Source organism: Populus nigra, chromosome 6, assembly GCF_951802175.1.
Source record: "Populus nigra chromosome 6, ddPopNigr1.1, whole genome shotgun sequence".
Lineage (NCBI taxonomy): Eukaryota > Viridiplantae > Streptophyta > Magnoliopsida > Malpighiales > Salicaceae > Populus > Populus nigra.
Window position 1 is genome coordinate 11,959,034 of NC_084857.1, and position 23,589 is coordinate 11,982,622.

Genomic DNA, 23,589 nt, shown 5'->3' on the forward strand with positions numbered 1-23,589 from the left:
TGTCCGGACCCGCAACTCTTGGGTCTGGCGTTCAGATCCAAGGCTCTTGGGTCCGACGTTGTAACCCGCTCAAGGCTCTTAGGTATAGTCTTGCAGACTGACCAAAGGCTCTTGAGTCTAGTGTCCGGGGCCACAGCTCTTGGGTCTGACATTCAGATCCAAGACTCTTGGGTCTAGCATTGCAGCCAAATCCAAGGGTCTGCAGTTTAAGAGGGATCCAAAACTTTTAGGTCAGACATTTAAGAGGGGTGCAAAGCTCTTAAATCTGCTGGTTGCAGCTAGACCCATATAAATTTGGGTCGAACAGGTTTAATATTATTATTAATATTAAAAATATTACTATTTGTATTAAAAATATTATTATTTTTATTATAATTAAGGTTATTAATATGATAATTAATATATTTGAAAACAAATATTATTAATATTGAAAAACAAATATAGATTTGATTTGAAGTGTAAAATTAAAATTAAAAATAATAATAATAATCATCATCATCATTAATAAATTTGAAATAAAATATTATTAATATTGAAGAAAAACCATAAATTTGATTTGAAGGGATTAAAAACCATAAGAACTTGGGTCAAACAAGTTTAATATTATTATTAATATTAAAAATATTATTATTTGTATTATAAATATTACTATTAGTATTATAATTAATATTATAAAAATTACTCATGGATCCGTCGTTGCAACCAGACTCAACGGTCTTGCGCATGGCGTTGCAGACAGACCTAGACTCAAGATTTTTAGGCCTAACATTGTAGCTAAAGCCACACTCAAGACTCTTTGATTTGGCGGTGCAGCCATACCCAAATCTAATTCTCTTGGGTCTCACGCTGCTGCTAAAGTCAAGGCTCTTGCGTCTTAGTTTTTTTTAATATTTTTTATGCCAAAAAAAGTTGGCTCGCGACGTAATGCGGGCCATCTAACTAGTACAAAGCTAAAAGGCGTCAGCTTTTTACATTAGCTAAAACACTATGCACTCTTTCATAATTTACTATGGATTATAATAGTGTAATTTTTAAAAAATTTCACTTTGATGTTTGAACTTTTATTTTGCCTGATTTGGATCTTTGGAGACTTAATTAGCCCTCAATTGCATTTTTTTAGGAAGGAGGATTGAATTGAAAGCTAAGGGAGTGAAGTGAAAATCTTGGGTAGCATTGGGAGCTGGTTGAAAGTTTTGTTCAAACATTCATTTTAATCCCCAATATTTTTTGATATAAAGTGATTGGGACCTTGAATTTCAAGACAATACATTTTGGTACCTAACTTTATTTTCCTCCTTTTTTCCTTTTTTTGTTCAGGGAGTCCTCAGATTCTAGTCTAGAAAGAGAAAGTGGTCATTGGAAAAGATTCCAACCACTCAAATGGTTGATTTTTGTGTTAAAAGGTTCCATATAATGAGGGGGGTTACGTTTAGGTATTTGTTTTTACCTTCAAAACACCTTAAACAAAGTATCTCTGCTCGGGAAGAATTTTTGTTTCGGGTGGATTTTCGGGTTTTGGGGTGGTTTTTTGGCTTTTCTATGGCAATGGATTGGTTTAACAAGGTCTTTATGGTGTTATATAGGTGTTTGGGGTAAAAAAAAAGGATTGAAAATAAGACTTTTGGGTGAAAAAACCACGAAACTTGTTTTTCCAGCCACCACAGTGGCTGGATTCTAGAATGGAGCGAGCGACACATTTTTTTTTATTTGAGGCGGACGACGCGTTAAACTTTAAAAAAGAGCAAGCGCTAGGGCTTGGCTTTGCAGGCCCGGGCGCAGACCATTGGTTCAGTGGGCCAGGCGTGGGGCCTGGCTTACCAAGCCTACAAGCTTCTGGCCTTGTTCTTATATATGTATACTTTTCAAAATAAATTTTTGGTTTATGTTTTAATTAAATTGTGATTATTTTTAAATGATATCAGGTGTGTTTAGTTTTTAGAAAAGCGGGTATGATTCATCTGTGGTTTTTTTTAATTTTATATAGATTTTTTTTTAATATTGTGTAGATGCACTGTTCACCCCCTCATGTTTTACTGTGGACAATGCTGGTCATTGTTTTTTTTAAGGTTTTTCTATAAATTTAATGGGAAAATATGTGAGGTGAATACTATATAACCGCACTCTTCACCTCTTTATGTTTTACCATGGACAACATTGTTCACTTTTTTTTAGGTTTGTCATAAATTTAAGGGGAAAAAACCGGTTGAGTTCATAGTCCGGGTTTTCCCCATAAGTTTTACTATTGATGACACTATTTACTCTATTTTTTTTGTTGAAGAAAAAATACTTTCTTTTTTTGTTTCTATTTTTTAAAATTAATCCTAATCTTAATCTTAATTTTATTTATATTTAGATCAATATCTCTTCTCTCTTTTATGTTATTTAAAAAGCCTATTTGAAATGACAATTATTTTTTAATTATGCATTTAATTTCTGATGATGTTTTTGTGATTAATCTATATTTTTTAATCTATTGTATATATGAACTTTATTTCTGAAAATAAAAAAAATTATTTTCAAATAATATTTCCAATAAGTAAAACTTTGCATATTATTTTTTTCATTTTATTTTATTCAAACAATTTAATATGTGTGTCTATTTTTATTATCGTTTGATTGGATTAAAAAATTATTTTAATTAATAAATTTAGCAAACACAACCGCCTAACTGTCATAGTCTTGTGAAATTAAATATCTTAATATACACTTGTCTCTTGATTTTTCTAGTTTTTATTTTTAGTCATCCTTTATGGTTTTTTTTTTCATTTATTAACACATAAAGTTCTCAATTTATTTGATTACATGTATATATAAATATTTTAATTTTCACTTAGAATTATTTTTTAAATAAAAATCATGTTGAAAAAGTCTATATATACATTTTTTTATTGAGAAACAAATATCTGAATTGTTGTGAAATGCGAGTCAAATATTAAAACAAAAGATGCACGAGAAGCAGAAGAAAGGGAAGAAACTCGAACTAACCCTTCGAGTGAAAGTATAGTTTTGAAACCCGGCCCGGCCCGGCCCGGCTAGTTGACCCGGGACCCAGCCGACCCGGGGCTGGAACCGGGCCGGGTTGAAGAAAAAAAGAGGGAAGGAAAAACCCGGTGTGACCTGGCTGACCCGGTCAAGACTCGGATGCAAACCCGTTAACTTTAGTTTGTTTGTTTTTTTAATAAAACGATGTTATTTTAATTTTAAAAAAACTGATCCAGCCGACCCGGTCGAAACCCGGAATCCGGACTTTGAACTAGGCCGGGTCTTAAAACTACGAGTGAAAGGGACAGGGGAGGGGTATGTTTTTTTTTTTTTTTTGGTAATGAGTGTTCTGTTGAGTTTAGCTCGGGGAATAAAAGATGCACGACAAGCAGATGAATGGGAAATTAAACTTAAGCTAGGCTGAAACGATTTCATCACAAGCCTTTTTTCAACCTGGGGGACAAAACCACGTCGTCCATCGTCCACTTTTCCTTTAAGCATACAAAACTTTTAGCCTTTGCTATTATTTTTTTATAGCAAAAATTTCATGATATGCTCTCTCTGCACTCGCTTTGCTTATTGTTTTTTTTTTAAAAAAAAAATTATTTTTGTTTATTTTATTGAGGTAATTTAGAATTGAATCTTGTAATTTTTTTATTTTTAATTTGTTTTTTATATGGTTAAAGTAGTTTGCGGGTTTCCTTTGGTAACCCAAGTTATCCTGGTTTATGAGTTTGGCGAAGTGTTTTTTTAATTGAACTTAAGTTTGTTATCGTTTATTTTTTTCTCGTATAGTTAAAAAAATAGTTTTGAAAAAAAGACATGTTATTAAATTTTATAAAGTTCATGGACCTGTTCATATGTTCGGTTGGTTGACAAGGTTCACATGTTTGGAAAGTTTAACTCTTTTTTTCGATTGCATCTATAGATATGGGGTTAATTAGAAATTCAATTTCATAATTGGTTTCGATTTACTTTCTATAAAGTTATTGTGGTATCGTATTGAGTTAATATTCGATTTTACGATCGTCTATTTTTATTATCATATAGTTAAATAAAAAATATTTTTTTGAAGAAAAAGCAAATTATAATCTCAGTGGAGTTCATATTCCTGTTCACTAGTTTGGCATGCTAGCTAAAGTTACCCGATTCACAGGTTTGACAGGTTTACTAACAGACTGGATATGCTTTTTATTTTTTTATTTTTGATTCTTTATTTTTTTATTTTATCCTTCAATATTTGATCGGTTAGGAATAGACTATAAGGTTTTTTTTTGTTTGCTTTCTATAAGGTTATTATAGTTTCAAATAAATATATATTTTAGGGTTGGTGTTTAATTTTATGAGCATCTATTTTTATTATATAATTAAAAAGAGTTTATAAAAAAAAGATTATTAAATCCAATAGAATCCATGATCCGGGTTATTGGGGAACCGGGATAGATCCAATTTGTCATTATCTTGATATTTTTTTAAAAAAAAATTATCTTGAATTTTTTTTTGAAAACTAAGTCATGTTTTCATCAGCCATCCAAGTTTCATTTGGATCCATAAAAGCGATTGTTTAAATCGAACTAGCTGCCATGCGATTTAATTGAAAACTTGAGTTTGACAAAGAGCTGAGATGAAAGGTTAAGATTGACTCATTTAATCAGAGTTAATAACACTATAAAAAAAATACTCCATGTGCTCTCAACATTCCTTTTTACATTAAAAAAAAACTAATCTGACAAAGACAGAACGTGAATTAATAGACTAGTAACATAGACTAGTTAGCATTTTTTTAGCCAGTGATTTTTTTTATCATTTAAGAATAATTAAAAATGTAAAAATTACAATATAATTGATTTTAAGATATTATGTAGGAGTTATAGAGAGGTTGAAATTTCATCGTGATTTATATCTGTTAGTTCAAACTCTCAAGTTTTTAAATTATTATTTAATTTTAAAATTAATTAAAAAATATATTGAAATTAAATTAAAAGTTTGTTGAAATTAAAGCATGTTTTCATTCAACACACTAAATTATTTTTAATATAGCATGTCATTGATCCACTGAATTGATATGATGATCCACAAGTTAGTCTAGTGATTCAATGACTTGTATCATTTTTCTAGTTTAGTTTTTGGATCGAATACGATAATTATAATTTTATGGTGATTGTTTCCATGTGGAGCCTATAGAATAAATATTATAATTTTATGGTGATTGTTTCCATGTGGAGCCTATAATTATTTTTTTAAAAATAAAAAATATATATATTTTTGATATATTTTTAAATAAAAAGCACTTTAAACAACAACTACTATCACATTCACAAACAACCCCTTAATAAAAATAATTTATTATCTTTAAAATTAAAGGTTTAGATTTCATTTTACCGAACTAATATGCTCAAAATTCAAATGGTATTAATGTCTTTAATTTTTCAAAGAGATCTCAAGGTTGAATTTCTCTTGGACAACACATAAAAAAAGTTAATGGTTTGTTAGAATTCTTTTGAAATTGATAGTTATTTTTTTCCAAATAAATAAAATCTAAGTCATTAATTTCAAAATCAACGATCTAAATTTACCTTCCATGATTGATCATGTTTATCTCTAAATTCGGGGAGCCAAATATTCCTTGTCTCCTCTTCCCTCTATCCTTTCTTCAAGTCTTCAAATCTTCGACGCATCTCAAATGATTAACTTAATTTCTCATTATACACACTCGCATACACGTGTGTACGTATGATGCTCGTAGGATTGACTATAAATCTAGGAATGATAACTTCTTTTTAATTGATGATTAACAGATTAATATTTTTTCAAAAAATATTTTATTTGTTGTCGTCATGATGTTAAATTCTTCGTACCTAACCCTGCACGTGAATTTAATCTGTGTCCTTGGGATGACAGTTCTCCGAAAAGCACATGGAACTGTCAAAGTCTGCTGTGATGTCGTTTTGTAAATTGCATTTTTCATGTAAAAATATATTAAAATACTTTTTATTTTTTATTTTTTATTTTTTATATTAACAAAATATGCTAGAATGGAGCCAAAAAAACAGAAGAGAGGAGATGAAAGGGAAGTGGTTAAAAGATGATGACGGTACAAGGGGTTAATGGTTCTGAGTTATGATTTATAGGTGAGGCTATTAAATGGGTCGCGATGATAGAATGCAGACCAATAAATACGTCCGGGTAAGTTTGTTTCTTGGACATGCCTAGGACTGTCGATTCATTCAAAGACTTTTGGTAGTTCTTCACTGTCAACCACAGTTTTGCCGAAGCCATCAATTATACTGCGATTATTTTTCACCTAACTATATTTTACTGTACAAAAAATATAGTAAGGTCTTCGGTAACTAAAAAATTAAGTTTACAATGTAATTTTTGTGAAGTAATTTTTATATTATTATTAATATCATTAATAAATTTTTTAAAAATATATTATTATTATAAAAAAACCATAAATTTTATTTGAAGAGATTAAAAACTATAAAACTTGGGTAAGAAAAGTTTAATATTATTATAAATATTATAAATATTATCATATTCTTTAATATTATTAAATTTAAAAAATATTATTATAATAAAAAATATAGATTTAATTTGAAGGTAAAATCTATTATTATTATTATTATTATTATTATTATTATTAATTTGGGTTTGGCATCCCCTTCCACATACAAGTAACTTATGGATGAACAAAGACGTCAAACCCTAGTTGTTTGGGTTTGGCAACCCCAACGAGCCCAAGGCCCCTAGGTTCGGCGTTGTAAACAGCCCAAGGCTCTTAAGTATAGTCTTGCAGACCGACCAATGGCTCTTGGGTCCAGTGTCCGGACCCGCAGCTCTTGGGTCCGTCGTTGCAACCTACCCAAGGCTCTTAGGTATAGTCTTGCAGACCGACCAAAGGCTCCTGGGTCCAGTGTCCAGGCCACATCTCTTGGGTCTGGCGTTCGGATCCAAGGCTCTTGGGTCCGGCATTGCAGCCAGATCCAAGACTTTTGGGTCCAGCGTTGCAGCCAGATTCAAGGCGCTTGGGTCTGTAGTTTAAGAGGGACCCAAAGCTTTTGGGACAGACATTTAAAAGGGGCTCAAAGCTCTTGGATCTGGTGTTGCAGCCAGATTTACATAAATTTGGGTTGGAGAAGTTTAATATTACTATTTGTATTAAAAATATTATTTTTTTATTATAATTAATGTTATTAATATGATAATTAATGAATTTGAAAACAAATATTATTAATATTAAAAAATAACTATAGATTTGATTTGAAGTTTAAAATTAAAAATAATAATAATTATCATCGTCATCATCATCATCATTAATAAATTTGAAATAAAATATTATTAATATTGAAGAAAAACCATAAATTTGATTTGAATGGATTAAAAACTACAAAAACTCGGGTCAAGCAAGTTTAATATTATTAATAAAATTAAAAATTTTATTATTTGTATTATAAGTATTACTATTAGTATTATAATTAATATTATAAAAATTACTCATGGATCCGACATTGCAACCAGACTCAACGGTCTTGCGCTTGGTGTTGCAGACAGACCCAGACTCAAGATTTTTGGGTCTGACATTGTAGCTAGAGCCACACCCAAGACTCTTGGATGTGGCAGTGCAGCCAGATCCAAAACCAATTATTTTGGGTCTACGCTGCAGCCAGACCCAAGGCTCTTAGATCTTAGTTTTTTTTATATATTTTTTATGCCAAAAAAAGTTGGCTCATGGTGTAGTGCAGGCCACTAACTAGTACAAAGCTAAAAGGCATAAGCTTTTTACATTAGCTAAAACATTGTGCACTCTTTCATAATTTATTGTGGATTAGAACAATGTAATTTTTTAAAAAAATTATTTTGATCTTTGACAACTTTTCTTTTGCATGATTTGGAACTTTGGAGACTAAATTAGCCCTCAATTACATTTTTTTAGGAAGGAGAATTGAATTGAAAGCTAAGGGAGTGAAGTGAAAGTCTGGAGTAACATTGGGAGCTGGTTAACAGGTTTATTCAAACATTCATTTTAATCCCCAATATTTTTTTGGTATAAGGTGATTGCGACCTTGAATTTCAAGATAATACATTTTCGTACCTAACTTCATTTCCCTCCTTTTTTCCTTTTTTTGTTCAGGGAGTCCTCATATTCTAGTCTAGAAAGAGAAAATGGTCATTGGGGAAGATTCCGCCCACTGAAATGATTTATTTTTGTGTCAAAAGGTTCTATATGATGAGGGGGGTTACGTTTAGGTATTTGTTTTTACCTTCAAAACACCTCAAACAACATATTTCTGCTCGGGAAGAATTTTTGTTTCGGGTGGATTTTTGGGTTTTGGGGCGATTTTTTGGTTTTTCTGTGGCAATAGATTGGTTTAACAAGGTCTTTATGGTGTTTTATAGGTGTTTTGGATAAAAATTGGATTGAAAATGAGATTTTTAGGTGAAAAAACTACGAAACTTGTTTTTCTAGCCATCACAGTGGCTGGATTCTAGAATGGAGCGAGCGACACATTATTTTATTTTTTTTTAGGCGGACGACGCGTTAAACTTTAAAAAAGGGCAAGCGCTAGGGCCTGGCTTTGCAGGCCATTGGTTCATTGGGCTAGGCGTGGGGCCTGGCTTACCAGGCCTACAAGCGTCTAGCCTTGTTCTTTTATATGTGTGTGTGTGTGTATATATATATATATATATATATATATTCTGTTTTTAAAAACAAATAATGTATTATTTGTGTATACTTTTCAAAATAATTTTTTGATTTATGTTTTAATTAAATTTTTATTATTTTTAAATGATATCGGGTGTGTTTAGTTTTTAGAGAAGCGAGTATGATTCATCTGTGGTTTTTTTTAATTTTATACAGATTTTTTTTAATATTGTGTAGACGCATTGTTCACCCCCTCATGTTTTATTGTGGATGACACTTGTCATTGTTGTTTTTAAGGTTTTTCTATAAATTTAAGGGGAAAATATATGAGGTGAATAGTATGCAACCGCACTGTTCACCTCTTTATGTTTTATTATGGACAACATTGTTCACATTTTTTTAGGTTTGTCATAAATTTAAGGGGGAAAAACCAGTTGAGTTCATAGTCTGGGTTCACCTCACAAGTTTTACTATTGATGACACTATTTACTCTTTTTTTTTGGTTGAAGAAAAAATACTTTCTTTTTTTGTTTCTATTTTTTAAAATTAATCTTAATCTTAATCTTAATTTTATTTATATTTAGATCAATGTCTCTTCTCTCTTTTATGTTATTTAAAAAGCCTATTTGAAATGACAATTATTTTTTAATTATGCATTTAATTTCTGATGATGTTTTTTCTGATTAATCTATATTTTTTTTAATCTATTGTATATATAAACTTTATTTTTGAAAATAAAAAAAATTATTTTCAAATAATATTTCTAATATGTACAACTTTGCATATTATTTTTTTCATTTTATTTTATTCAAACAATTTAATGTGTGTGTCTATTTTTATTATCATTTGATTGGATAAAAAAATTATTTTAATTAACAAATTTAGCAAACACAACTGCCTAAATGTCATAATCTTGTGAAGTTAGATATCTTGATATACATTTGTCTCTTGATTTTTCTAGTTTTTATTTTTAGTCATCATTTATGGTTTTTTTATTTATTAACAGACAAAGTTCTCAATTTATTTGATTGCATATTTGTATAAATATTTTAATTTTCACTTAGAATTATTTTTTAAATAAAAATCATGTTGAAAAAGTATATATAAACATTTTTTTATTGAGAAAACAATATCTAAACTATTGTGAAATGCGAGTCAAATATCAAAACAAAAGATGCATGAGAAGTGACACGACCAAAAGATTGATGTCTTCTCTCAAGTGCAGGAGTGTCGAAGTAATAAATAACCCAGCATGACCGGGGTCGAACCACAGGGAGGTTACTTGTATAAATTATAAGCAACAATAATATAACAACAATAATAATAATAGTAGTAGTACTAGTAATACTAGTAATAGTAATAGTAGTAGTAATAATAATAATAATAACACCAATAATACTATTAATAATGATAATAATAAAGATGAAGAAGAAGAAGTTGATGAGGACTTTAAGATGAAAGATTAACGTAAGGATTAAACAATGATAACAACAAATGTCAAGGTTAGAGGATCCACTAATGGTACTTCAAACAAGTATAGTATAAACTCTTATTATTCAATTGGAAACCACACATAAAGGAGGTTACAATCAGATCATAAATTGTTAACATGATTACATTAGTTATCTTATTCGAATAATGCTAATACTTGTAAATGTTGTCAGGCATTCATGATTATAACTTATGTTAACAACAAATCAAGTTCCTTTCATAGCTCAGGTGTCGGTTATACCATACAGTATGGGCTATGAAAGTACCAAGTATTTGTTGTACCAAATGTTATACAACATAAATCTAGATTAACCATTTAACAAGCAAAGTATTAAAAGTGAACAAGATAGCAAATATAAAGCATGTTAGTATCCAACATTAAGGTCCATGTTAAGTTTATATTATACTTATTCTTACACCATTAGTGTACCCTTTTCACCTTGACATAATTAATTTAGCTAGACATAATGAAAGAAAGAAACATAAATAAACAAGATAAGAACATAAGTAAGATAAAAGTTAACTAAGTAAAGGAAAGGAAATGAAAGGCATAAACTTAATATTAATGAAAGCAAAGCATAAGCAATACAAAGAGAGAAAGCAAGAGCATGATCTTGATCTCAACACCAAGATGCCTAAATACATGGCAAATGCCTCCTTTTATAGGCCAAAATTCGGAACTATTGATTTGTTGACTAATTGATGAGTGGGTGGCCACATCTTGACTTGGTGACAATTCTTATCTTCTTGTCTGCCAAAAACGTCATTGATGACGTCATAATTTGAACAAACTTGAATCATGAAAGTTCTAGGAAATTGTCTCATCTTTCCAGGGTAAACATTTGAGATCATTTGGACTTCTAGAACTTGAGATATGGGCTGAACACTGAACAGTGTCTGGGCTGCAAGATAGATTCAGACTTCTTTGTTGTTGCTACAATTTGGACTTGAAAACGGCCTTGTTAAATCTTGGGCTCCACATGAAAGTTGTAGGCCTATGTCTTATCTTTCCATCCATATAAAATGGACCTAAATCCAAGATCTACAGCTCCAGATATGACCCAATTACCGAACTGTGTTCCAATTTGGACTGCACCAGCATCTCTTTGGCCATCTTTTTGTCCTTTCAATTTCAGTACTTCAACTCATCAATCAATTCTTTCATTTATGTGGTAGGCCTGTATTTAAGATAAACATTTACCATAAATTAAAGGTATCTTATATAATTAGATATGTTATTATAAAACATGCTTTAGTTAAGGAGTTATTGATACTTTAAGTGCAAAATGATGATATAAAACCTTGATAAAAAATGCACTTTCAAGTACTAATCACACCCCCCAACCAGCTTATTACTAGTCCCTAGTAATTAAGGCGTTAAAATAGAAAAACAATTTGCAAATTCCACAAAGCAAGGCATTCATCATTCAACTTCCATTAATCTATCCAGATAAACAAACTCTCATTAAATTTATATATCTGCTCAATACCTCTTAAACAAAATATTAACAAACCTTCCTTGTTATGTGCTCAATGTATGAAACATAGATGATGGGGCTTTTGTTGGAAGAAAACAATATTTTGTTCTAATGTTTAAGGTTAACTTCCTTGGGTTGGGATTATTTTATTTTATTTTATTTTACTCTTTTTTTTTTAATATCTATACATATAACATAAAACACAATGCATCTTTAACCCATGTAACGAGCTTTCGGCTAATGACTCCCAGATCAGTTGATCTTAGGGCATTAGGTGTTGAGACACCCCTACGAGCTTAGTAACTCGGGTTGCAGATACTGATACGTAGATAGTGCAATGTTTGATTCCCTTAAGCTTTTCTCCTTAACCCATGTAACAAGCTTTGGGCCAATAGCTCCCAAGTTAGTTGACTTTAGGGTATTAGGTGTTAAAACACCCCTTCGGGCTTAATTGCTTAGGTTAGGGAGGCTACGAAACCAAACTTATCTACGTTTTTATTATCATCATTTTTTCTTTTTTTCTTTTTTTTTTTGCAAATTATAAACTATCCCTATCCCTTAGTTGTTACCTTTAACAAAAGAACATAAATAATGTAATAATCCAATGTGCAACCCACAATCATATGTTAAAGTGTGTGTGTGAAAATGAAGGTTTAAGAATATTTGTTAAATGAGTATATGAGCAGAACCAAGTGATAACAATGCGAGAGTTTGTAAACCTGAATATTTCAAGAAGTATTCTAATAGGCCTTGTTATGAATATTGCAAATAACCATTAGAAAATGTTTACTAAAATGTGTCTCAAGAGTCATTCCTCCTTACTCTGCCATCCTAGTAATAACAGTTTTGCCAAATGGTTTTTAAAACAAAAACAGTTAGTTGGTTAGTTTTTTTTTTTAAAATACTACTACCCTCTCCCCCCAACCAAAACGAGACATTGTCCTCAATGTCCTAAGGTAGAAAGATAGAGTATAGAAGACATTACCTGAAACAACGAACACTGACAAACCTGAAACACACTTAAACAAATATAAGAAATAACAGAACAAAATACTATGTTAGAAATAAAACCAAAAGACACAAGGATTCACAAACGAAGGCTCAAATCCAATCTAAGCTTTTTACGGCTTTCTGTAGTTGACCAATTGATGCGACTCATGGAAGGATCATTTACAGGGGTGAAAGATTGTAGTTTGTCGATCAATTGTTCAGCCGTAGTAGCAGAGATTATGATTTGTCGTGCCGAAGATGTTAGAAATTCCTGTTCCAAAGCTTGATCAAGAAAAGACAACAAAGTATCATAAAAACCATTAACATTGAGCAAACCTATAGGTTTATGGTGAATGTGAAGTTGGGCCCAAGAGGAAATATGAAAGATCTCTTCCAATGTGCCCAGACCACCTGGTAAGGCAATGAAGGCATCAGCATGGTTAAACATTGTATTCATTCGATCAAACATTGTGGAGACCTGTAGTTCCTCTCCAATTGTTCTTCCAATGATGTCCCCTTTTGTTAAAGCTTCGGGGACGACCCCCAAAACTTGACTACCTCCTAAAAATACAGTTATTGCCACACCCTCCATTAACCCAAGGTTGCCTCCCCCATACACTAAATAAATCCTTTTCTCAGCTAGTACCTGACCAAGATGATTTGCTGCTTCTAAAAAAGCTATTTCCTTCCCAGGACTGGATCCACCGAAAACACAAATATTTTTTATATGATAACTTGAGGAACCTGCCATTTCTACACGCTTCTATATCTGTCTAATGTAAGGGATGAGTAGAAATGAGGGGAAGGAAGAGAAGATTTTATAGATGAGAAATTGAAGATGCAATCATACCACCTATATGTAGGCCAGCTGGAGTATCACACACTCTCTCTCTCTCTTTATTTATTTATTTATTTTGAAAAATCATGTGTATGTACAGGTAGTTGTGATTGTGGCTCACATCTTCCCTTGGTTTTACGTCCAAGAACGGCTTAAACGCCCTCTATGGGTCGGGGATAGGCTTCCCATCCAGTTTTCTTAAAAACTGGCAAACAGGGTCTTTTTTAGTCAGATTCCCAAGACTAAGTCTATCATGTTCTTTATGAAAATGAGGCCATAAATCATGAATTGCGCGATGCACATCTCCACTAGGATGCGTTTCAAGGGTCAACAAAAGATTATCTAAAGACCCCTTACTCAGGCCATCCTTAATGAATTGTATTTTATCTTCACGGTTTATAGATACCATTTTTAAAGAACGACATGTGGCATTACAAGTCCATCTGGCACATCGGTGACAGACTTTCAGTCGTTTTGCACGACGTTTCTTTGCAAAAGTGCTTTTACCTGTTCCAGGCATGTGTGAAATGAAAGAATTGGAGGACTCACCTGATAATCGGACCTTTGCTTCAATCAGCCAGCGAATATCTTCAGGAATTCCATGATTCATTAACAACTTCAATCTTGCACATCTAGCACGGTAAATTTTGTAATCGCATTCTGAGGCAGAGCGGGAAAGTACTTTTTCAATTTTTCAAGAATGGTGTCCATTTTGAAATGAGAATTGAACAGATTCAAAAAAGAGAGGAAGAGCAAAGAATTGCACAAATATATACAAATATCAGTTATTATGGGAAACTGAAAGAACCGACTGAAGTCACGGAGTACCGTTATCCGCCTTTTGACCGGGGTGAGAGACTAGCAAAACAAGAGTCACACCAAAAGGAAACACAAAAACAATGTGAGAAAATGAATCAATCTTTATATACAGGATCACTCAATTCAATCGAGTCATTTTCAACTGAAAAATTATCAAAGTAGACTTTCAAACGATGTCCATTTACCTTGAAAACATTGCCATTCTTTGGATTCTCGATATCACAGGCCCCATATGGATACACATGTTTCACAATGAAAGGACCACTCCATCTTGATCTTAGTTTTCCAGGAAATAAATGCAGTCGAGAATTATAAAGCAAGACTTTTTGACCAACATTAAATGTTTTTCTCAATATTTTCTTGTTATGCAACTCTTTGATTCTTGCTTTATGAATTCTTGAATTTTCATATGCATCATTTCTTATTTCCTCAAGCTCATTTATTTGTAATTTTCGCAGTTGACCAGCATCATCAAGGTTTGAATTAAAAGCTTTAATAGCCCAATAAGCTTTATGTTCAAGTTCCACAGGCAAATGACAAGGTTTTCCATAGACTAGTCTATAAGGTGACATACCTAATGATGTTTTATAAGCAGTTCGATAAGCCCAAAGTGCATCATTAAGTCTTAAAGACCAGTCTTTCCTATTAGGGTTCACTGTTTTCTCCAAGATTTGTTTGATCTCCCTATTAGCAAGCTCTACCTGTCCACTAGTCTGAGGGTGATAAGGGGTGGCAACTTTGTGAGTGATTCCATATTTCTTCATTAAAGACTCAAATGGCTTGTTGCAGAAATGTGTTCCACCATAACTTATCATGGCTCGAGGGATTCCAAATCGACTTAAGATATTTTCTTTCAAGAATTTTATCACTGTTTTGTGATCATTGTTTCGACTTGGAATTGCCTCTATCCATTTTAAAACATAATCTACTGCAACTAATATGTACACGAAACCAAATGATGAAGGAAATAGACCCATGAAATCTATACCCCAACAGTCAAAGATCTCAATGACAAGAATAGGATTTAAAGGCATCATGTGACGTTTTGAAATAGATCCCAACTTTTGACAATTTTCACAAATCTTACAGAATGCATGTGAGTCCTTGAACATGGTGGGCTAGTAAAATCCGCATTGTAAGATTTTTGCAGTTGTCTTTCTTGATGAGAAATGGCCCCCACATGCCTCAGAATGACAAAATTTAATGACACTACTTACCTCATTGTCAGGAATGCATCTTCGAAATATTTGATCAGGACAATATTTGAATAAATAAAGGTCATCCCAATAAAAGTTCTTCACTTCATTCAAGAACTTTCTTTTGTCTTGGGTACTCCAATGAGCTGGCAATTGTCCTGAAACAAGAAAATTAACAATATTAGCAAACCAAGGCATCGTAGAGACAGAAAATAAAGATTCATCAGGAAAGTAGTCATCGATTGGTGTGATGTCAGATTTTGAATCTGTTGTCAATCTTGACAAATGATCGGCGACAACATTTTCGGTGCCCTTCTTGTCTTTGATTGTGATATCAAATTCTTGAAGTAACAAAATCCACCGAACCAATCTAGCCTTAGAATCTTTCTTAAAAAGAAGATATTTCAATGCTGCATGATCACTAAAAACAACAACAGGTGAGCCAACAAGATAAGACCTGAATTTTTCACATGCAAATACTACTGCAAGTAATTCTTTTTCAGTAGTGGTGTAATTCATTTGAGCACTATTCAAAGTTTTACTTGCATAGTAAATCACATAGGGTTTCTTATCTTTTCTTTGTCCCAAGACAGCACCCACGGCATAGTCACTAGCGTCACACATTATTTCAAAAGGTAAAGACCAATCAGGAGGTTGAATGACTGGAGCAGAAGTAAGCTGGTTTTTAAGTTTAACAAAGGCTTCTTCACAATATTTAGTCCATTCAAAGATATTATCCTTTGTTAGAAGGTTACTCAAGGGCTTAGATATTACGCTAAAATCCTTGATGAACCTTCTATAAAAACCAGTATGTCCTAAGAATGATCTAACATCTTTAATAGATTTTGGTGTTGGCAAGTTAGCAATTAACTCGATTTTAGATTTATCAACCTCAATTCCTTTTGATGAAACAATGTGACCAAGTACAATGCCGTCTGTTACCATAAAGTGACATTTTTTCCAATTCAGTACAAGATTCTTCTCTTCACACCTGCTCAAAACCTTTTCTAAGTTAGTCAAACAATCATCAAATGAATCACCAAAAACAGAAAAATCATCCATAAAAATCTCAAGAAAACGTTCAACCATATCACTGAATATACTAAGCATGCATCTTTGAAACGTGGCTGGTGCATTACATAATCCGAAAGGCATTCATCGATATGCAAAGGTACCAAATGGACATGTGAAAGTAGTTTTCTCTTGATCTTCTAATGCAATTTTAATTTGGTTGTAGCCTGAATAGCCATCTAGGAAACAATAAAATTCATGACCTGCAAATCTTTCTAGAATTTGATCCATGAAAGGTAAAGGAAAATGATCTTTTCTAGTCATTGAATTAAGTTTCCTATAATCAATGCACATGCGCCAACCAGTAATAGTCCTAGTTGGAATTAACTTATTTTTTTCATTTGTTATCACAGTAACTCCAGACTTCTTAGGTACCACTTGAGTAGGACTTACCCATTTGCTGTCAGAAATAGGATAAATGATTTCATTATCTAGAAGCTTAATGACTTTATTTTTCACTACTTCTTTCATATTAGGATTAAGCCTTCGTTGCATTTCTCTAGAGGGTTTAGCATTTTCCTCCAAATAAATTCTGTGAGTGCAAATCAAAGGACTAATTCCTTTTATGTCAGCTATGGTCCATCCTAATGCATTTTTGTGCATTTTCAGAGTTTGTAATAACTTACCTTCTTGTTGTGCATTAAGTTTGGAAGAGATTATTACCGGAAAAGTTTCATTTTCTCCTAAAAATGAGTATTTGAGATTGAGGGGTAACGGCTTCAAATCAGGTTTGGTGGTTGAACACTTGAAGGTATTGGCTCAATTGATCGTGGCGGCAATTCCTCAATTTGTGGTCTCCAATTACTTGCCTTTGATTCTTCCTGAAAATAAACCATTTGCAAATCATCAGATTCATCAATCTCAATTTCATTGGAAGTGGTTTGAAATTGATCATGAACTAATTTTTCAGTAAAGTCCACTTCCTGTAAATCATTATCATCCCCAGGTTGCTTGCAAATGTTGAAAATATTCATCTCCAATGTCATGTTTCCAAAAGATAGCTTCATTAGTCCATTCCTACAATTAATCAATGCATTAGAAGTTGCAAGAAATGGACGTCCTAAAATAACAGGAAATGAATTACATGCTTCAACAGGTTGTGTATCCAAGACAATAAAATCCACAGGATAAATGAATTTATCGACTTGTACTAACACATCTTCAACTATTCCTCTAGGCACTTTTACAGATCTATCGGCAAGTAAAAGAGTCACAGAAGTTGGTTTTAACTCACCTAGATTGAGACTTTGAAAAACTGAATATGGAAGTAAATTCACACTAGCTCCAAGATCAAGTAAAGCTCTTTCAATTTTATGTTCTCCAATAAAGCATGAAATTGTAGGACAACCAGGGTCTTTATATTTCAATGCATTATTGTTCTGAAGAATGGCACTTACTTGTTCGGCTAAAAAGGCTTTCTTTTTCACATTCAGTTTTCTCTTCACAGTGCACAGATCTTTCAAAAATTTAGCATAAGAAGGAACCTGTTTAATAGCATCCAGCAAAGGTATATTGATCCTTACCTGTTTGAAGGTTTCAAAAATTTCAGAGTTGTGATTGACTTTCCTTTGTTTGGTCATGACATGAAGAAATGGAAGTGCTGGCGGAGAATCAGTCTTTTCTTTGCAATGATCAGATTCAACCCCTTCCTTACCCTCAGAGATTGACTCATCATCATTCTCACAAGGTTCAAGAATGGGTTTTTCAATAACCTTACCACTACGAAGAGTGATGACTGATTTGGCTTGATCCATGTGTTGGCTTCCAGAACTACTTGCATTCAAATTGTATTGCCCCTTTGGATTTTGTTGTGGTTGAGATGGAAACTTACCTTTCTCTTGGAAACTAAGAGCAGATGTCAATTTTGCAAGAGTATCTTTAAAATCTGTCATGTTTTGAGCAAGTTGAGTGTTAATTGCCTCTTGCTTTTCCATAAATGCATGCAATGTTTCCTCAAGATTTCTTCTAGGAGGTGGAGCGTAAGGAGGTGCATATCCATGAGAATTTTGGAAATTATGATGTGCTTGAAACGGTGGCTGTGAAGTTTGAGCATTATTGTTCTCACTCTTCCAACTAAAACTTGGATGATTTCTCCAACCAGGGTTATATGTTTGCGAATATGGGTTATGGTTGGGCCTTTGAAAATTGTTTAATGCATGGGCTTGTTCATGGAGACATTCTTTAAAAGAAGGCAAGGTTGGACAGTCATTGGTTGAATGTTCGTTGGTTTCATAAATTTGACATGCAATGTCTTGAACAGATTTTAGTTGACCACTCTTTTTTAATTCTAGTGCCTCAACCTTTCTAACTAAAGATGCAAACTTGGCTTGAAGGTCATGATCTTCCCTAAGGTTGTACATACCTCCACTAGATGTATGAGGTTGGGTTTTACTTGGTGCCTCATAAGTACCTGTGGTGTCCCAATTTTGCGCATTTTCAGCTAGCAAGTCTAGGTATTCCATTGCTTCGTTAGGGTCTTTATCCTCAAAAGTTTCATTGCACATCAATTCAACCATTTGCCTATCTCTAGGAGTTAACCCTTCATAAAAATGTGAAACTAATCTCCATGTTTCAAAACCATGATGGGGGAAAGTATTAAGTAAGTCTCGATACCTATCCCAACATTGATAAAATGTTTCTCCTGGTTTTTGAGAGAAAGTAATGATTTGTCTTTTGAAAGAGTTTGTTCTGTGGGATGGAAAAAACTTCTTTAAAAATTGTTGTTGCATTTCATCCCAAGCACGAATGGATCCAGGTCTCAAATTTTGTAGCCATGTTTTAGCTTTATCTTTTAATGAAAAAGGAAAAAGCTTCAATCTAATGGTGTTCATGCTACAATTTGAGTCATTATATGTGTTGCAAACTTCCTCAAATTCCCTTAAATGCAAGTATGGATTTTCTAAATCTAAGCCATGAAAAGATGGTAAAAGTTGAATAATGTCTGTCTTAAAATTAAAATGAGATGCATCAGGAGGAAAAACTATGCATGAGGGTGCACTTGTTCTTGTGGGATTCATGTGGTCTCTAAGAGTTCTAACCCGAATATTCTCATTATTCTCATTATGAAGTGATTGGTTATCTTCTTCAGCCATATTTTCTGAAAATGATGAGGATACCCTACAAAATCTACCACTTAATGTACGTGACCACACTCTCATGCACGTGTAAGAAGAGAATAAAAGGAAGAAGAAAACAAAAGAAAAACAAACAAAACAAAAGAAACAAAGTTAGATACAAGAAAAGAGAAAAGAGAAAATAAAATAAATACTATAATTTGTACAAGAATTTACCTCCCCGGCAACGGCGGCAAAAACTTGACACGACCAAAAGATTGATGTCTTCTCCCAAGTGCAGGAGTGTCGAAGTAATAAATAACCCGGCAAGACCGGGGTCGAACCACAGGGAGGTTACTTGTATAAATTATAAGCAACAATAATATAACAACAATAGTAACAACAACAACAATAATAATAGTAGTAGTAGTAGTAGTAATACTAGTAATAGTAATAGTAGTAGTAGTAATAATAATAATAACACCAATAATACTATTAATAATGATAATAATAAAGATGAAGAAGAAGAAGTTGATGAGGACTTTAAGATGGAAGATTAACGTAAGGATTAAACAATGATAACAACAAATGTCAAGGTTAGAGGATCCACTAATGGTACTTCAAACAAGTATAGTATAAACTCTTATTATTCAATTGGAAACCACACAAAAAGGAGGTTCCAATCAGATCATAAATTGTTAACATGATTACATTAGTTATCTTATTCGAATAATGCTAATACTTGTAAATGTTGTCAGGCATTCATGATTATAACTTATGTTAACAACAAATCAAGTTTCTTTCATAGCTCAGGTGTCGGTTATACCATACAGTATGAGCTATGAAAGTACCAAGTATTTGTTGTACCAAATGTTATATAACATAAATCTAGATTAACCATTTAACAAGCAAAGTATTAAAAGTGAACAAGATAGCAAATATAAAGCATTTTAGTATCCAACATTAAGGTCCATGTTAAGTTTATATTATACTTATTCTTACACCATTAGTGTACCCTTTTCACCTTGACATAATTAATTTAGCTAGACATAATGAAAGAAAGAAACATAAATAAACAAGATAAGAACATAAGTAAGATAAAAGTTAACTAAGTAAAGGAAATGAAATGAAAGGCATAAACTTAATATTAATGAAAGCAAAGCATAAGCAATACAAAGAGAGAAAGCAAGAGCATGATCTTGATCTCAACACCAAGATGCCTAAATACATGGCAAATGCCTCCATTTATAGGCCAAAATTCGGAACTATTGATTTGTTGACTAATTGATGAGTGGGTGGCTACATCTTGACTTGGTGACAATTCTTATCTTCTTGTCTGCCAAAAACGTCATTGATGACGTCATAAGTTGAACAAACTTGAATCATGAAAGTTCTAGGAAATTGTCTCATCTTTCCAGGGTAAACATTTGAGATCATTTGGACTTCTAGAACTTGAGATATGGGCTGAACACTGAACAGTGTCTGGGCTGCAAGATAGATTCGGACTTCTTTGTTGTTGCTACAATTTGGACTTGAAAACGGCCTTGTTAAATCTTGGGCTCCACATGAAAGTTGTAGGCCTATGTCTTATCTTTCCATCCATATAAAATGGACCTAAATCCAAGATCTACAGCTCCAGATATGACCCAATTACCGAACTGTGTTCCAATTTGGACTGCACCAGCATCTCTTTGGCCATCTTTTTGTCCTTTCAATTTCAGTACTTCAACTCATCAATCAATTCTTTCATTTATGTGGTAGGCCTGTATTTAAGATAAACATTTACCATAAATTAAAGGTATCTTATATAATTAGATATGTTATTATAAAACATGCTTTAGTTAAGGAGTTATTGATACTTTAAGTGCAAAATGATGATATAATACCTTGATAAAAATGCACTTTCAAGTACTAATCAAGAAGCAGAAGAATGGGAAGAAACTCGAACTAACCCTTCGAGTAAAAGAATAGTTTTGAAACTCGGCCCAACCCGGTTGGTCGACCTAGGACCCGGCCGACCCGGGGCTGGAATCGGGTCGGGTTGAAGAAAAAATAGAGAAAGAAAAAACCCTGTGTAATCATTTAAGAATAATTAAAAATGTAAAAATTACAATATAATTGATTTTAAGATATTATATAGGAGTTATAGAGAGGTTGAAATTTCATCGTGGTTTATATCTGTTAGTTCAAACTCTAAGTTTTTAAATTATTATTTAATTTTAAAATTAATTAAAAAATATATTGAAATTTAATTAAAAGTTTGTTGAAATTAAAGCATGTTTACATTCAACACACTGAATTATTTTTAATATAGCATGTCATTGATCCACTAAATTGATATGATGATCCACATGTTTTCTAGATTAGTTTTTGAATCGAGTATAATAATTATAATTTTATAGTGATTGTTTCCATGTGGAGCCTATAGAATAAACATTATATTTCTTCCATCTCATCTAAAAGAGAGAGTTCTTTTTTCGTTTAGATATCTTAAAACATATGTTTTTATTCATAATTAAAAAGAATAGAGTATCAAATTTTATTATTTTACTTCTTTTAAAAATTGAATTCACATTTTTTTTTCAACTACATGTAATTTTAAAATGTAATGTAATAAATATGATAAAAAAAAATATATGAGTTTTCTCTCTCGGAAATTGGAAGTGTCTTGAAGAAAGATTGCGAAAGACTAGCTAGGGTGGCAAACAAAACGAAATGATTTGTGTGAAGTTTAATAAAACTCTCTTTATGAAACAGAGAAAGTAATTGATATTTTAGGAAGGGTAGGGTGAGGATTACAATATTAAATACAATAAATAAAGTGGTTTACCATCTAAATCAGTATTTAAAAGTGATGCGTCTGGAAAGTAATTGAAAATATAAATATTGAAAATATTTTTTTGAGTTAAGAATAAAAAGATTAGTAACCTCCGCTTGGATGCAGAAGTGCTCAAATGCCAACTTGAAATCAGGAATATATGGTTTTATCTTCATCTTGAAGATTTTTTTGGCAATAAGGTTACAAAGAATAGAAGTTGCTCGGAGACTGGAAGAACTAATGGGCCCAGAGTGGTTATATTCGTTTTAAGGGCTTCTCCAGCTATAGCCATTAGGTCTTTTGAGAGAGAGACGCCAACTCTTTGGGTGTCAAGATCCTCTCGTTGCAAGACACAGTTGAAGGACTTATCATCTGCACCCTTATGTGTACGTACAGTACGGATAAGTTGATACTTTGAGCGACGGCGATCAAATGTCCGGTTGGATAGGAGGACTGCGGCTGCTCCCATACAGAAGAGGCAGTTGGTGACAAGCATCGATCGGTCATTGCCGAAATACCAGTTGCGAGAAATGTTCTCGGTGCTCACCACTAGGGCATAGGAGTTGGGATGCACCTGGTACAATGAAGTGTCAATCCTTGTAATTATTATTACTTTTATTATATAAAGGAAATATTTAAACCCGAGATCTTTTGACACGTAAATTTGAAATATGTACAAACTCATGCTTAATTTTAAGAATATCATACATAAGTGCAAATCATGCTATTTATCAACCGTACCGTCGTCAAATCATTCAAATTAAATTGCTAAATCCGGAAGTGGCACCTTAAAAACCGTAAAAATTTGCCATTTGAAGTAACAAACCTATAAAAGGTCTTTGGCAAGATCAATAGGAATAAGTCCTGCACTGCAGCCCATACCACCAAGATTATAGCTCAAAATGTTCCCTCTGAGCTTGTAGGTGATTATAATTTAGGTGATTATAATTTGAATTGAGTTTTTTATACAAGATATGTATCCATGATTTGTATAATTTAGGTGATTATAATTTGAATTGAGTTTTATAATTTATTATAATTTATTTTTTATGATATTATTCTAGATTTGAATCAACGTACCGGTTCTACTAAGAAAAAAAGAGGTGAAAGAACTTTAAAAAGCATGTTGTCAAGTCATTTATAAAGACTCGACAGCAAGCAATGCATGGACATGAACACACTATCAAGACTTTATAAATGACAGTT

General features: G+C 32.5%; 1 pseudogene; it reads right to left on the reverse strand.

The window, feature by feature from the left end:
• Nucleotides 1-31: 31 nt before the first annotated feature.
• LOC133696785 (3-ketoacyl-CoA synthase 2-like) lies at nt 32-23,508 on the reverse strand (annotated as a pseudogene).
• Between the last annotated feature and the right edge of the window lie 81 nt (nt 23,509-23,589).